The sequence below is a fragment of the Poecile atricapillus genome, chromosome 2 (genome assembly GCF_030490865.1).
Source record: "Poecile atricapillus isolate bPoeAtr1 chromosome 2, bPoeAtr1.hap1, whole genome shotgun sequence".
NCBI lineage: Eukaryota > Metazoa > Chordata > Aves > Passeriformes > Paridae > Poecile > Poecile atricapillus.
Window position 1 is genome coordinate 127185117 of NC_081250.1, and position 15746 is coordinate 127200862.

General features: G+C 37.6%; 1 long non-coding RNA gene across 1 annotated transcript in view; it reads right to left on the reverse strand.

The window, feature by feature from the left end:
* The window catches only part of LOC131576661 (uncharacterized), an 82746-nt gene that overhangs the window by 11562 nt on the left and 55438 nt on the right, over positions 1–15746 (reverse strand). Inside the window, exons 3-6 of the long non-coding RNA XR_009277032.1 lie at positions 15044–15139; positions 9103–9353; positions 5174–5251; positions 4639–4764 (exon numbers count right to left, since the gene is read on the reverse strand). This is a non-coding gene — a long non-coding RNA (uncharacterized LOC131576661). The remainder of the gene's footprint in view (positions 1–4638; positions 4765–5173; positions 5252–9102; positions 9354–15043; positions 15140–15746) is intronic.

The window sequence follows — 15746 nt, forward strand, 5'->3', positions numbered from 1 at the left end:
CACACCACTTCAAGTGCTCAGTGTTTTGAGGTTTGCCTCATTTTTATGTCTAGTGAAAAATCATAATAATACCTGTGCATACAGATTCCACCTCAACTGCAAAACTTGCCCATGACATAGTGGGAAAGAGGTTAGAAGTTTTTGGCCCCATTAACACCTTCACAGATCCCCACAGTGAAGTGATGCTCCAGTGCCGCCTCGTGGCTTCCTCCTTCACAGAGTGGGGTCATCCCAGCAAGATACGGTGCCACTGCTACCTTGTGTTTGCTCTGTGTATTGAACCATTCCCTTGATTTTTTATTTTTAATATCATAAACGAGCTCTGGAAATGAGTTTGTGAATAGAGTCAGTGCTTAGATCTGATGAACAGCTCTGGCCCAGTCGGAGCTGCTCTCACTGTGCTGCATCTGGTGCCCCTGGGTGCAGTTGGGTGGCTTGCCTGGTGACAGCAAATTTGAGATGGTCACTAAGGTAAGTGCAAATCTTCCTCTCGAGCCAGAGCACCTTCCCCAGAGTTGCCAGCAGTCACCCCTTTCACTCAAGACTGATCCTTCCATTAGGAATAGGCGTCTGCAAATGCCATAAGAGGAGGGAGAAGCAAAAAGGGACACCTCTTGTGCTTAAATGTAGGCTACCACCCTGCCCAGCCATGCTGAAGTGTCATACCAAAACCTCAGTACTGATGGTAAGGCAGCCTGAACCACCACCCCTACTCTCTCCTTAGACATGGCCATATTATAGAACCATATATTTTTTTTTTGCAGTCTCCTCACAAACCACATTATTTCCCATGTTTAGCTGAAACTGCAGCAGCACAAAGCACCTCACACAGACTCTGCTTGCTTAGGATAGTGTGGGGTAGAGCAGCTCCACCATGGGGCACTCTACTGGGAATGGGGAGAAGAAAGGACCCATACCCTCCTTTGCTGAGGACTAACATGCTGAACTCAGGTCAAGGATCAGCTTCAGTGCTCTAAAACTTTCCTTTCCTGACCTGGGACTGAATGAAGACTTTTCATCATTTCAAACTGTGTGGAGGTTTTGTCCTACTTCATTTCTGCTTTTCCAGGTAATTGGCAGAGCAGTTCAAAGTACTCAAACTCCCAGTACAAACCCAGGAAATGTCGAACATTTCAGAAGAAAAGGACAAAAGGTCAGACTTGATGTTATTCAGACTAAAGGGAACTTATTAAAGAGGAACCAGAGAGGTAGGTACCTTATCCCTGGAAACAAACATTCTAAATTTTGAACTTTTTGTGTATGTTGTCTCATTATGTGTGATATAGCCAGCCATTTTTAAAATGAACTTGGAAAAGCCAAGTCTCTTTGATAATGTCTTCTGGGAAGATGAGTTTGAGAAAAACTCCTGCTATAAGCATTTTCAAGGATTTAATTGCCTGCTCTGGCAGTCAATCTAAAGTCTTGATTTAATTTCTTGCATTTTGACAAGGTTATAATTAGCATTAAACTCGTGAAGATACGCAAAGCTGAGGTAAGCAAGTTGTCCGTAGCTGGGACCAGAGTTTTGCTGGGTATCTTATTCCAAATCCTCCCAAGGACCTTTCCTATACAGTGTCTTATGCTAATTTTTCCTGTGATAAAAATAAATTACAAAGGCTTAGCATCAATTAGCCACTGAAATATCTAGGTTTTCCTTTCAGTTTTCAACTTTGAAAAGTGTCCCTCTAAATTCCAATGCAGATATAGTTTGATTTTAGATCCCAGGATAATAAAAACTGTCCTTTTCCTTTACTATTCACCAACATTTGTAATCTGCTTGTCTATCCCTAAACTCCACACCTGCACTATATTTAGGAGCTGTGAATTTCTGTACAACTCCTTTCCTGCAGTCTCACACAGACTCTAGGACATGGAATTTGCTTAAAACTGAAGTGGATATGTTTTATGTCAATTTGTTTACACATCAAACAAAACTGAAATGCAACCTTACCTTGGAAATATATTCCAACTCAATTTACCAGAGAAATGTCATGGGTAAATATCACAGCCCAGCCTCTACACAAATGTACTTTATTTCTTCTGTGACATGTTTCAGATTGAGCATTCTTTTGGGAAATTATATTTGTGGGTACACTAGCGGCCTAGAAATTATGCTTCTTGTTAAATGGCAATTTATTTCTGCTATTCATCTTTGCCTTTCTCTACAATAGGATATACGATAGAATGGTCTTCTCTGTGGTAATGTTAGAAAAAGAAATCTGGTTACAGAGGTTAAAAAGTACATTTTAAGTATAACAAAAATTATCCATGTCATGATATTAACAACACAAAACGTAATTTAAGAGATTAAAAAGGCATAAATTTCTTCTGGTTTTGGTGTATTTTTATTGTTTAGTTACTTTGCCACCATTTTAAAATGACACCTCTGTCAGAGACCTCTCTTCAAGCAACATTTGAGAGCCCACTCTGTCATCCTAATCACAATAATTTCTGTCCCTCTAAGTATCCTTAAACAGTGTTCTAGGATTATTTGTGCAGTTCCAGGGTGAAAAATAGGAATAAAAGTATCAAAACTCTTATTTTAGAGTTAAGAAGTATCTTATGTTAAGATACTTCTAAACACTGTGAGTAAGGAATCTTCTTTTATTTCATATCTTGGCAATATAAAAGAGGAGGCTGAGAACACTACCTTGGGACTTACATACCTTTGTCACTTTATGTCACAACATTAAATTTATCTGAATGAGGGGTGTTACGTGTTCATGTCTGCCTAAAACAAATGGGAAAAGGCATGGAAGGAAGCAAATTCTAAAACATTAGACATTATTATAGCTAATGAGTTCACTCTATTAAACTAGGAAATATAATCTATTACATTAGAAAAGATAAACACAGCTGCCTTTTTTTTTTTTTTTTTAAAGATTCTTTTGCTTCACATTAATCAGTTATAAAACTGAGCCATGTTGCTTAAAGGTAGATAGAAATGTTTATTCCCCCTCAGAGTTTCCCTGAAGAATTTCCTCCAATGTTTTTGGCAGAGGAGATATATAAACTCACAGTGGCATGTAACATGCTCTGGCATAGTGGATTCCATGCTGTTGCAATTCCTTGTGAATGGCATGAGGAAATTTCAATACAGTGGCTATATTGTTAAGGCAGGAGATACCTTTAGTTGCTGAAAACACAGCCCTGCAGTTTTACCCTCTCACCGAAGCAGCATGTACAGCTGTTTTCTGGGCAGGGTGCTGTGTGATGCTATTCATTGTATGCTACAGTCTTAAAGGCCTACAGTGTTAGCAATTCCTGACTTACAATGTCTCCTTCTATCCTTCCATAGCAGGGAGCAAAGGGAAACACAGAAAGACAGGTCCCCTCTACTGGCTTTTAACTCAAACAAACTGAAAGGGGTTACATAATCATATAGTCACCTTTATTTCCATCTCACAGAAAGGAAAGACATCTGTTTCCTAGGGACTGTCTTTATCCCCAGATAAAAAAACTTTAAAAAAACCCAACAAAAACCAATAAACAAAACTCCTACAAAACCCAAAAACAACACAAAACAAAATAAACAAACCCCCTACCTTTGTTGCTGAGTACATAACAGAGTGAAAGACAGAACAAAAGCATAAGGAATGGGGCATTGCTCAAGGTTAGATTTTGTTGTCCTTCTTGTAAAGTCTGAAAGAATAAACTCAGAATTTGTCTGTGGGATAAAAAAATGCTAAGTAAAAATTCGAAACTAACTACTACCCATGCCATCTTCCTTATGGCTTGATGTGACGTTACATTGAAAAGAGGTACTGCTTTGAATTCACATAAAGGATACACAAAAATATTTTTCATTTCACTGTCTATCAGCTTTTGCTTCATTCTATATTTCATAATTTTCTTTCCTCTTAAGAATATTATTTTCTTCATAACAAAAGCAATTCATTCTGTACCTGGACAAATAAAATTGCATGTGTATGTATGTACTCGAGATTTTATATTGCTAAATGAGCCATTGCACACTTTTCAAACAACTCAATTAACATATTTTCTTTATTAAATTTACTTTCTAAAAATACTTTTGCTTTATAAATCTGCCACCTGTGCATAACTTGTTTATGGTGAGGGATTTCAACTTAAGCAAAAGGTGTCTCTAATATTTCATCCCTCAGTTTCGTCTCTGTCCTTGATAATTTTGGATGAAAGAGCTAATAAAATCTCTCTACTCTTCATTACAGACTCAAATACCACAGAGCTTTATTTCTGCTTAATCACATTGCTTATTCTTTTAAAACAGAATATTTACATTATATGATGCCTGTTAAACTGTGAAATCATTCTTCTACTGCAAACTTCTGTGAGCTGTCATCTGTATGCATTTCTAGAAGAGTAAGAAGCATTGTATGATGAATGTTCTTTCATGACTGCCTAAAGAGAGAACTCGATGCATAGATGGGTAGAGCTGTAAATGTCACCCAGCTCTGCTAACCTGGCATTGTTAAGACTCTTAGCACTGTTGTCTAAATATGTCCTCCAGCTAATCTCCCCAAGTCATGTTCCATGTCTCAAAACAGATCAAGGACTTTAGGTTAACCTAAGAAAACACCCAGCCTTTTCTTCTAGGCACCCAACATTTCCCACCCAGCAGTGCCTACATTTTCTGAGATCTGGAATAGGTATAATTACCTCAATTTGATGTATTTCATTGGTTCTGCAGGCACATGCTCCATTTTTTTAGGTGCACTACAGCTTGAGATACAGGCCTCCATCAACACTGTGTGTTGCAAGACATGGCACAAATGAAGGTTGGTGCTGTCAAGGAAAGAATATTTTATTTATCTTTCAGAACAGCTAATGCACTCTCTTAAAGAAACTTACAGGTATTCTGTTCATGATGCTTTACTCCTAGGAAGGATTCTCCTGCAACTTAAATTTTAAAATTAAAAAGAACCATTTAGGTTTAATTAATTGATAAAAGAAGTTCTCAGTGGGAGCATTTTCTTTGAAGTTTCCATTGATTTCTAAATTTGAATCTCCAGTAATCATGAAATTTAAGTTCTACACGTGCATATTCTGTGAAGATGTGCATTTTGGCTAAAAAAAAGAAAACTAATATCTGCATTGTGTTTCTTATTTGCTACATGACCTCTATGACTCTCACAGACACAGTAGTTTCTCTATATTATATCCAAAGGAAATAAAAATAGATGTAGTTTCTCACAGGCATGAATCAGTGCAGAGCCTCCTCCGAAGTCTAGGCAGGATGACATGCAAGATCCACAGTGTATGTCACCTCCGTCTGCAGAGACACAGAAATAACAGCTTTGGTAGCAAGCCAAGACAGCTACTCACTAAGAAAAACCTGACAATTCTATTGTTTCCTTATTTTCTCACTTTTCTTCAACCCCCGTCTTTCATGGTGTCTTGTGATTCCCAAGCCTATTAACTACTGAGATTGGATATTACTGCATTTTTGCTGCATTTGTACAATAAATTCTTCTGTAAAAGAAAGTGTTTGACGTGTTTTAGTCTATTTTAATGAAGAAAAACTTGAACAAGATATGCAATAACTGAAGCACCAGAAAGTACACATGCTTCCTTCAGAAAGCACAACTGTTTTACCATCCATGCTACTCCTGTGGTATGGGGCACCACAAAACTTGGGGAAAAATTTTCTTGAGGTGACATCCAAGCCCTTGAGATTTTAAATCTCAAGTTATGTTTCTTGCATGGGTGTTTCCTTCATGGCAGACCCCCATTAGGAGGTGTCCCTGCCATGTATTATTCTGGAGGTTTTGGCTTCAGTATGGTCTATCCCTCGTGAGCTGATGCGCGAATATTCATGACTCTTAAAGGAGGCAATCCACACCACCAGTCTTCCAAAATACATTTCTCAGACTGGTTCTCAGGAGTAATGGGGTGGGAGAGATTTAGTTATAACATGGCACTCAGCCTCTACCAAGCTGGGAGAACTTTCCGGCTTCCTGCTATCACCTGTGTCCAGCTGGTCCATGTACTAGGAGTGCCTATTCTGTGTTTGGAAATAACACACTGTTCTGGGTGACATCCACTGCCAGCCATGCCCTTCCCACCCCAGCACTCCCAGATCAAGGCAATGAGGGTACAAGCTCGCTGTGGGGGAAGCCTGTTCACCTCCAAATGACAGATAAAGAAATGTCTGGACATTGCACTGAATAGTGGGAGGTTTCTTTTATTGTGTTGTTTATTTTTTAACCTGGCAAAGAATAGTAAGCACATGAAATCAGCTGTGCAGTTCAGGCACACACAGAGCATTACAGACTGTTCAAACATTGAAAAATTCTAAACAGATATGAGTCATTTACTAGGACCATTGTTTAGGTGGCAGAAATACGTTTCCCCCTGTCTAGAACTTAAACAGTGGTTTAAGCAGTCACAGATTTTCAATGGGAGTTGACCTTACTTAGTTTTCATTTTGAATCTTTCAATTCCTTCTTTGTAAAACAAGATGTCTTTTGCCATATGTTGAAGTTTTTCCTCTTGACATTGCTTCTCTTGACATTCATCTGCTCAACACATCTTGAAAACTCTCCAGAGAGGGACAAGCTTGCTTTTGAGTGGTTGGAACTCCTTAGTCCTGACCCTTTCACAATAAATCCTTTTCCTAGGTTGGGTAAAGTTCTGCTTCATTGCCATTGCCTTTTGCAGATGGGTTCATAATGGTACACTGGAACAAATTTCAGGATACCTAAGGAAACAAAACTATCAATTTTATTGCCTAAATATTTTTGCATGGGCATCTGAACCATCCATGCAGAAGGGATTAAAAAAAAAATGCAAGAAAGGGATAGGGCAGAGAGCTAGGGGAAGGGAGTACTGTTGTGGCTACTCTATAAGATGTTCTTGCTTGGGAATGTGAGACTCAGTTCTTCCACTCTTTTGATTCTGAGAGTCACAATTGTGCTTCTGTGTCATATCTCTGCTTATTATTGTCCTTTCTAGCCTTGGCACTGCAGATATCTGTTGCCTAGCTGATGTCTTATTTTGTAATACCTCAGCAAAAGTAGGCAGTTGTAGAACTGACTCTGACAATAGTCTGTTAAATATCTGGCAGCCCATAAGGGATTGTTCTGCTTTGAAATGCATAATTAATCCTACTCCAACTGTGTGGGAGGTGTTTCACCTTCATGAATGTATTATGACATATTTTCACATCCAAACTCACCAGTTTCTGCCTATTGGTGATGTTTCTATCAAATATTTCCCATCAGATCACATACAAAATAAGTAATTCACTTTTACTGGTATTACAGCAACCTTTTTATTTCCCCTTCTTTGGCCACAGTTTATAATTTTCTCACTTTTGCCCATCATGACAATCTTCCAATGAAGCTCTGAAACAGGACTAAATAAAATAAACAAGTCATTCAATACTGAATAAATGCCACAGTATTTATAAGAGTATTAGTCTGTACCAGTCTCTGTTTACAGAGCTTTGCTCTGCTTCATATCTTCATTTCATATATTTGTCTCGATTAGGCTTTTAGGGTCCCAAACCTGATCTGAAAGAACAATATATTGTCAAATTAGTGTGGTGTCATCCTTACAGTTAATTATACATACAGATATTTATGGATTTTGTACTCCTGAAATAATGTAGGAAGCATGTGGCAGTGGTGAAAATATAGAAGTCTAAATAGAGAAAAAAAATAAGGATTAAAAACTCATGCAGTGCAATCAAGGTAATGAATTAGGTTCATTCTTCAATATGAAGAAAGGTTTTCAAGACTGACAAGTTATGGGGAAGTAACAACCAAGTATTCATTTATAAGTTCTTTGCCTTTTAAAATAATTCAGTGAATATGTTCTAATGAAAACAGAGAACCAAAAATCACACTTTTCAAAGACCTTGACTTAGTACTCAGGTTGCAAGTAAATCAGAAAGACATAAAATGTTTTGCAATATGTGACAAGGATTTTCCTGAATCTTTTGCAGATGTTGATCTCTTTTGCGAGTTTTAGGTCTATAAAATCTGACAGAAAAATGTCATGCCTTTCTTTTGTGGTAACAAGAGCTTTAATTCATCCCACTTCCCGAAGCACTGCTAGAAGAGAGAGTAGAGGAGAGCACCAAGCCTTGTAAGATACCTCAACAAGGTAAGTGAATATCACAGAAGAAAACATAAGTCAGTGTACTGTGTCAGAGTGAATGTGATGACTTGACTTTGGGTCCTGTGCTCATGCTTTTTTTTTCTGTGCCTGCCTCTTCCATTTACCTCATCCCACAACTCTTCTCAAACCTAGTCTCGTCACAACTGAGATCTGAGCACTGCCTCTTCCCTGTCAAAGCTAACTTCAGTCTGTTATCCTAAAGGTAACTGGTTCATTGAACTCTGCTGCTGCATGCTACAGCCCCAATCTACCCTGCAACCAGCTTTATACTAATCCAATATAATCCTGAAAAAAAACACCTCCTCTCACAAATTCCTGTTCTCTTGCTCATGTGATTGCTAATCCAAAATCCAAGAATGTTTCTGGTGTCATTTAAACCTCTGTACTGTTTGAAGTGGTTTCTGTTCTGACCTGCCAATGAAGTTAGTCCTGGACTAGAAAGGAATTAACTCCTTGGCAAATGGTGGTTATATGGTAGTACTGGAGTAAAGTCATACTGAGGAGGGGAGACTTTGCCTATGGAGTTCCTGGAGGAGTATGAATTTGCTTTAGACTGCTTGTTTCTATAGAAAACTGTGAATTGCTCTTTTGACACATGAAACAAAAGCACAAATACATTTATATTTAGAATTTAGTGAAGTGGTTGGGTATCGTTGGTGAGTATTTCTCTCTTCACTGTGCTTTGAGCAGTTCCTGAACTCTCTGCAAAAGCAGAAAGTTTTCTCTCATAGTCCACTGAGACAACTCTGACCAGAACCTCTACAGGTAGATCTGCAGCAAGATCTCAACTCCATCCATAGCAGCATGACAGCTAGAGTGACAAACATGTTTTATGGCATCAGGTCTTCCCTCACTCTCAATGAGACATTTCTCCTTTCTACTCCCAAAAAGCTTCCACCACCTCTTCCCCTCTTTGAAGGGGCTCTGATATTAATCACTTGTTTCTACCTGATTTCTCATTCAAAATATTAATTGAAATGTTATCTCTTTGATGCTTACCTTAGACTGACTTCTTAGCTCCAGACTTGTCTTCTCATGTGTCTAGTAAAAATATATAATTTTTCTGCCATCTTCTCGTTCTTTTGAGGGGAATTCAGAAGGCACTAGAAAAATGTGGAATTTCATGGCATTTGTTTTCTGTTAATTAAAGTCTCTGGATTTTCTTGTGTGACCAGGGATTGTTGAGTTCATCATGTGATCCTATAGCACAGTCCCAGCATTGCTCAGGTACCTCTAAGAGAATGAGGAAGCTGGGGAGGGCAGGAAGGAGGCAAGGGTGTTTATTAGATAAAATCAGTGTATACCTGAACAGCTATATTGCACAGCACAGCAGTTACTCATTTCTAAATACTCATGTTCAAACCAAACAGATTTGCATTATATACATCTGTCCTTTCATTTTACTGAATATATATTTAAGTTTAAATATTAAAATATAATCATAATATTCTGGTCTGTTTTATAGTTTAATATAACTGATGATGCCCAGAATTTCAGGGTTTTCTTTGAGACATATACAAGTTATAGGCTTTCTCTGGCTTGATGACCTGTGTTTAAAATGCTGCATTTAAGGTTTCTCTCTGTTATGCCTATCTCTATTAGTACTAAATTAATAATAGATGATGATGATGATAATAATAATAAATTGACGTTTAAATATTTTTCTTCATTATTAGCATGCTTCTTCCTTTGCTGAAAATTGTAATTGATCCAATGATTTCAACAGAGACTGACCTCTTTTCTGGTAGTATATTCTTTAGAAATGGTTAATTCTTTTCAGTATAGTCACAAAAAAATAAGGCAGAAGCAGACCTGGCTGAGAGAGAAGTACAGGAAAGACTTTTAATACTGCCTTGTGTTGTTGATGTTGAAGAGCACATAGATAATAGATGTTTACATTTACAATCATATATTTCTTAGCAGGCTCAGATCTCACACTTCGACTGCCTGACTTATCACTCCATCACCAACTCCTTCCTGCTGAACTACTGTGCTGAACCTTGACCTGCAGAGATTAGTTCACCCTAGAGAAAGGGGAAAGGGTGGTTTGGTCTCCTGGTCCTTTTGATCTAATCTTTTCTTCTCAGACTTTCAGGTTTATTACCAGAAGATGTAGTCTTGCTACTATTTTGGTGACTTTTCTGTATTTTATATTTGTTCTTTCCTCCAACAGAAGAGAATATAAGCGATACCTTCTGGAATGTGAAACACTATTATTGGATTATAACTGATGGTATGAAATTAGAAGATAATCAGCTGTTGTGCAAGCTATATAATTTGTTAAGCTGATGGCAAAACTACAAGGGCGGTACTGTAGATTCTGAACATTCTTAGTCAAAAGATGCCAGAATGGCTGAGGACTTTAAATTGCTTTAAAAGAATGGTGCAAATAATAAAAAGTCTTTTATTTCTCTGTCTTATGCCTAATATTGCTATCCATTCAGACACCAGTTATTCCCTTCTGGCTGCAATGGCACATGCTTTGATGTTCAGAGGTACTGAATTAAAAGATTGTATTTTCCACCAACACTGGCAAGTACTTTGATGTAACACTTTTGCCCAAACCTGCACAAAACCATTATAGAGTACCACAAAAGTAAATTAATTAAAAAATCCAACATTCTTTAATGTTGCTAATGTCTTTAATGTAATTAAAGTCTTTAAAGTTGTCTGAGATTCTTTGGATTCCAATTGTATATAATACAGAAAAAATTAGACTTTGCAGTTCTGAATGACTTTTAAATAAGCATTGTGGGATTTAAAGAGAAATTACACTGAACCCTGACCAGTAGAGCAAAAGTGTATGCAATTTCCTTACTTTCCTGGAACACCACATTGAAGTTTTCCTGGATTTTATTCACCAAAAGTATAGTGTTTTGGGGGTTTTGTGTTACTTTTTTTTTTTTCTTAAATTAACTTTAATTTCTACTGAGGTTACAAGTACTCAAAAAAATGTAGAGTTTCAATAGGAACACAGAAGGCAATAGGTTATATGGTTACATGGGAGGTCAGTAACAGAACCCAAGGCGAGGCCTATAGGATCCAACTGCACCCACACTGTACGAAACAACTCCGTTTTGGAACTCTGATCTCCCTTCTGTGCAGTTTCCTAAACAGTGAAAGCACAAGGTGCTCCCAAGCTAATCTGTATTGCAATGCCTATTTATCTGCTCTGAATATCCTCAAACTGATGTATAATCCTCCTAAACCTAACAGAACATTATTCAGTGCTGTCCTAGCCCAGTACCTGCACACGAAGTTCATTGCACGCCCTTCTGTTCAACCCTTCTCACCTCATTACTCACCTAGTGCCATTGGCTGGAACTCTCTACAGGTCTGAAAGTTACAAAGCACCAAACACATCCCTTTGCCCACTTGCCCTTTTAATCATGTGAATTGTTTATCTCAGTCTGACCTCGGTAAGACCCCTGCAGCTGTGAGCCACTGCAGCAGATAATAGAGGTGACTAACTACCAGTTTCTTAGGTGACTTCTCATATGTCATAAACAGACAACACAGTTTATCACATCTATTAATCCACATTGCCTTTTTTCCAACAGATTAATTATGAAACAACAAAACATGGTTTTAGGAGGTGTTTGGGCCTTTAAGTATTTGCCAATTAATTGCAATCTGCATGTGCCATATTGTGGTCTGAATTCAAACATCTGCTCTGTGTTCTAGATGTTCTGGAAATTGTTTATTTTTAGACTGTAAGTGAAAGCAATGCCATGTTAAGAGTCACATGCTTCACAAGGCTCCTAGACTTTCAGCTTTCTGTCAGGACAAATATATACATGTCTTCAGCATCAATGTGTGGGAAACGAAGCTTTTGTTGAACACACACTTCCCTTTAATAAGGCTCTGAACCAGCTGACTTGATAAAGCTAATTGTTAAGTTTCCTCTCCACAAATAAAACATTTTGCGTTTTACTTTAGCTACAGTATTGTACAATGACTAGTTGTGCATAACTGTTATAATAAGCCATTATTTCTTCAGAGACTATTGGAAATTTATCTTGTGCAGAACACCAGAACAGGGGTCTGCATGTGCTTTGTTTTACTGAAGCTTTTAAGTTGCTCAATGAACTGTGATCTTTAAAGAAGCCTGACTTTGATAGCTTTATGTCCTATCAGATTCTCATCAAAACCAGTGCTAGGCAAGGATCCCATTACTGTTCAAAAGCTTTGTTAATGAATTATAAGCAACACGAGACAATATGGCTGTGTCCTGCCATTTTTTCCTACTCTTCAAAGCTCAGTTTTAATTCCTTGTGCCAAAGCCCATCTGCAACTCCAAAGCCTTTGGGTAGGGAAGGAAATTCTAAAAGGCTACCACAGTCTTACAATCCCTCGGGTTCACCCACAATCTTTGAGACGCAGCCTCTGGCCAGTAGTGATTCTGCTTTGTACTTGCATTTGCAAAATTGATGTTGTAGGTCTTTTTGCAAGCTGAGAAGTTCCTAATTGCAACTGGACTTTCAGTGTGCAGGTTTTGCTAGAAGGCAGCAGGATGAGATGGATTCTAGATTTGCCTTGCTGAGTGACTAGACTTCAATGGCCTTTGATTTATCAATGGCCTTTATTATCTATAAAGGGCTATAAAAGTTTGAAAATAGCACCATGAATTACCAGGAATGGGTGTGTACGTGTGTGTGAAGGGGAGGGGGAAGGGTATAAAATACTTTAGAACATATCTAAACTGCAGGGTTAAGAACAAAACTGGTGTGTCTGAGAATAAGAAAGAGACTGTTTTAAAAAAACAACAATCCAAACAACAACATCCCACAAAAAATAAGGTTCCTTTTGGTCCTATGTGAGTCTTTAGGGCACAGAAGGAAACTTATAAAGATCATAACAATAATCTCACAGAGTTCACTGATAAGCATCTGTGACTTTGTGAATTTTCCACTGATGAAAACCTGCTATTTTGATTTATCATAATGTAAAGGACTCCATCCTGTTCAAATACAGTAATTATCAAAAGTTCTAAGATGTAGTTCCACAGTGTCTAGCAGGTGATGGTACAGGGTCCAGGCATGGCTTTTCCCTCTTTACTTCTGCCAGTGGAAGGAAGAAAGCAGATGCTGGGACAAGTGTTCTCTAGTGTTCAACATTAGCACATCCAGCCACAACTGACACATTTCATTTGTCATTTCAGAAGACAACTTTGCACTTTCGTCTGTTTGCATTTTGCACTGTTTGTTGATCTTTATTTTCAGAGGCCTTCCAACAGATCATCTCCAAGAAATCTTTTCTCAAAATGCTTCAAAAAAGTGCTGAAAGAGCAGTCTACTAAGTCCAGAAAGCCCTTTCCAAAATAATCTAATACAGAATCTTTCTAAGTGTTATCATTGTCCAATTCAGTTGCAAATTTCACTATCCTGTAGAGCTGCAGTAGGCTGAGTTATCAGTTAATGTACCCATTCCTTGCTCTAACACTCTCTTCAGCAAGCTGAAATTATTTTTGATGTATTTATTAAACAAAATTTTTTCAGTTGCAAAAACTCCAGCCTCACTGAGGAAGAAACACATTAGTGTTAGCCAGGGGAGGGGCAAAGATTTGAGAGTATGTGATAAAGAATGAAAATTTAGTGAGAATAAGGGTCTAGGTTAAAACACAAACCCAAAGACAGATGTCAAACTCATTAGAACAAAAAGAACTAGTTTGACTACATTACTGCAAGTGCAGGTCACCTTCTAATCTTTCTATCACTTGGCTAAGCTGTGTGGCTGTCTCTCTAATGGAATATTAATCTTGTTAAGTTGTAATTGGCAAAATCAGTTGTCACTTAAATGGCAGATACCAGAGATAATTCTCAAAAAGGTTTGCATGTGGTCTTCTAATTACAGTTACAGTTCTAAGTGGACGTGCACAGCTCTCTTTGATGGTGGCTGTAACTATTATTCAACAAGGTTTTGAAAAAACATTAACAGGCAACACATGCACACCATCAGCCATATTCACACTCGTAGGTACAGCCTGAAGGTCACTTAGAACATCGGGTTTGTTTTTTTAATCCATATTTAAAGAGCTTTTAACTTGTTGGCTGCCCTAGAAGCTGATCTAGCTGGGGCTGTGCTTTATTCCCTTGTTCTCCAGTCTGCCTCATGGTGAAATCAGCAGCATTGCCCAGCCAAACCCAAGGAGTGCTGGATACCAAATGTCTACTTCATAATTTTCTAAACTGCAAGAGCCCCCAGCACAGGCGCCCTGGCTCTTATTTTAAAATTTTATTTTTTCTAGTGAAAGCATACCAAATGCTCTCTTAGCAATATTGAGATTTTTATGGCTTAAATTAATTATGCATTAGTCTGTGGAACTTAACAGATACTATTTAACATGCATTTCTACTATTTACTCCTTTCCTTCTCACCACAACGTGTTGACAGTGACCACCTCCCAGCAGAGTGCTGTAGACTTTCAGCAGCACAATTCCTACACCTACATTTAATATATATCTATATCTATCTATATCTATATCTATATCTATATCTATATCTATATCTATATCTATATCTATATCTATATCTATATCTATATCTATATCTATATCTATATCTATATCTATATCTATATCTATATCTATATCTATATCTATATCTATATCTATATCTATATCTATATCTATATCTATATCTATATCTATATCTATATCTATATATCTATATCTATCTATCTATATATCTGATATTATTTGCACAGTGCCCCATAAAATTTACTGTCTGAATAACTGAAATATTGCATGTGGTCACTTAAGTTCAGTTTAAATCAGTTCAATCAATACACAATTTCTCTGGAAGAAGTGAAATACTAGTACAAAACCTGAGGCCTTTTAAGAAATTTGTCAGCTTCTCCTGTGCCTTGTGTCCAGTAAAAATTAATTTGGATGCTAAGGTTCACCATTAGCCTTGGAAAACTAAAATTCAGATTGCTTACCATAATTTAGATACATTCCTGCAGACACACTCTTCAATACTGCAGTCCAGAAGGTGCTGAACAGCATTTTTTCCTGCTTTATGTATATTCATGTATCTACATAGAAGAAAGATAAAAACAGGGGTGAAAACCTACTGTATGTCCAGAACTCCAATTCTACTGATAATTTTTTGTTAGTTGTATTAAAAAATCAAAAGTAGCTAGAGTTCATTGCCAGGTTTTTGCTGCTTAAAAATAAAGAAAGATGGCAGGAGGCATAGGGAAGAAGAGAGGGAAGAAGGAAGGACTGTACAATGGATCAGAATAGAATAATTTCTGTGTTCAGTCTTCCTATTGGCAAGTAATTACAGATGACTGGGGATATTTCCACAAAAGAAAATCTAAAATTTCCCCATATCAAGCATCAGAGACATTGCTCAAATATATTCATTAACTCATAGGTGATGGATTTGAATAATTAAGATACATGTTATAAACTCTTCTGGCACATGCCAAGGAAGATATTTGAATCCACCACCTCAAAGCATGCCTCATGGCGCACAACTAATATGCAGTGAGAGATGCTCAGTTCTTGTTCCAGAGTCCAAGGCTTAGGCACATATGTGCTGAAGAATGCGGTAAGAGCAGAAGAACAAACAAAATTCCCATAAAAGTTTATTACATACCCTGTTTTGGCTACAGTGAACTTTGGTAAAGGGTTACA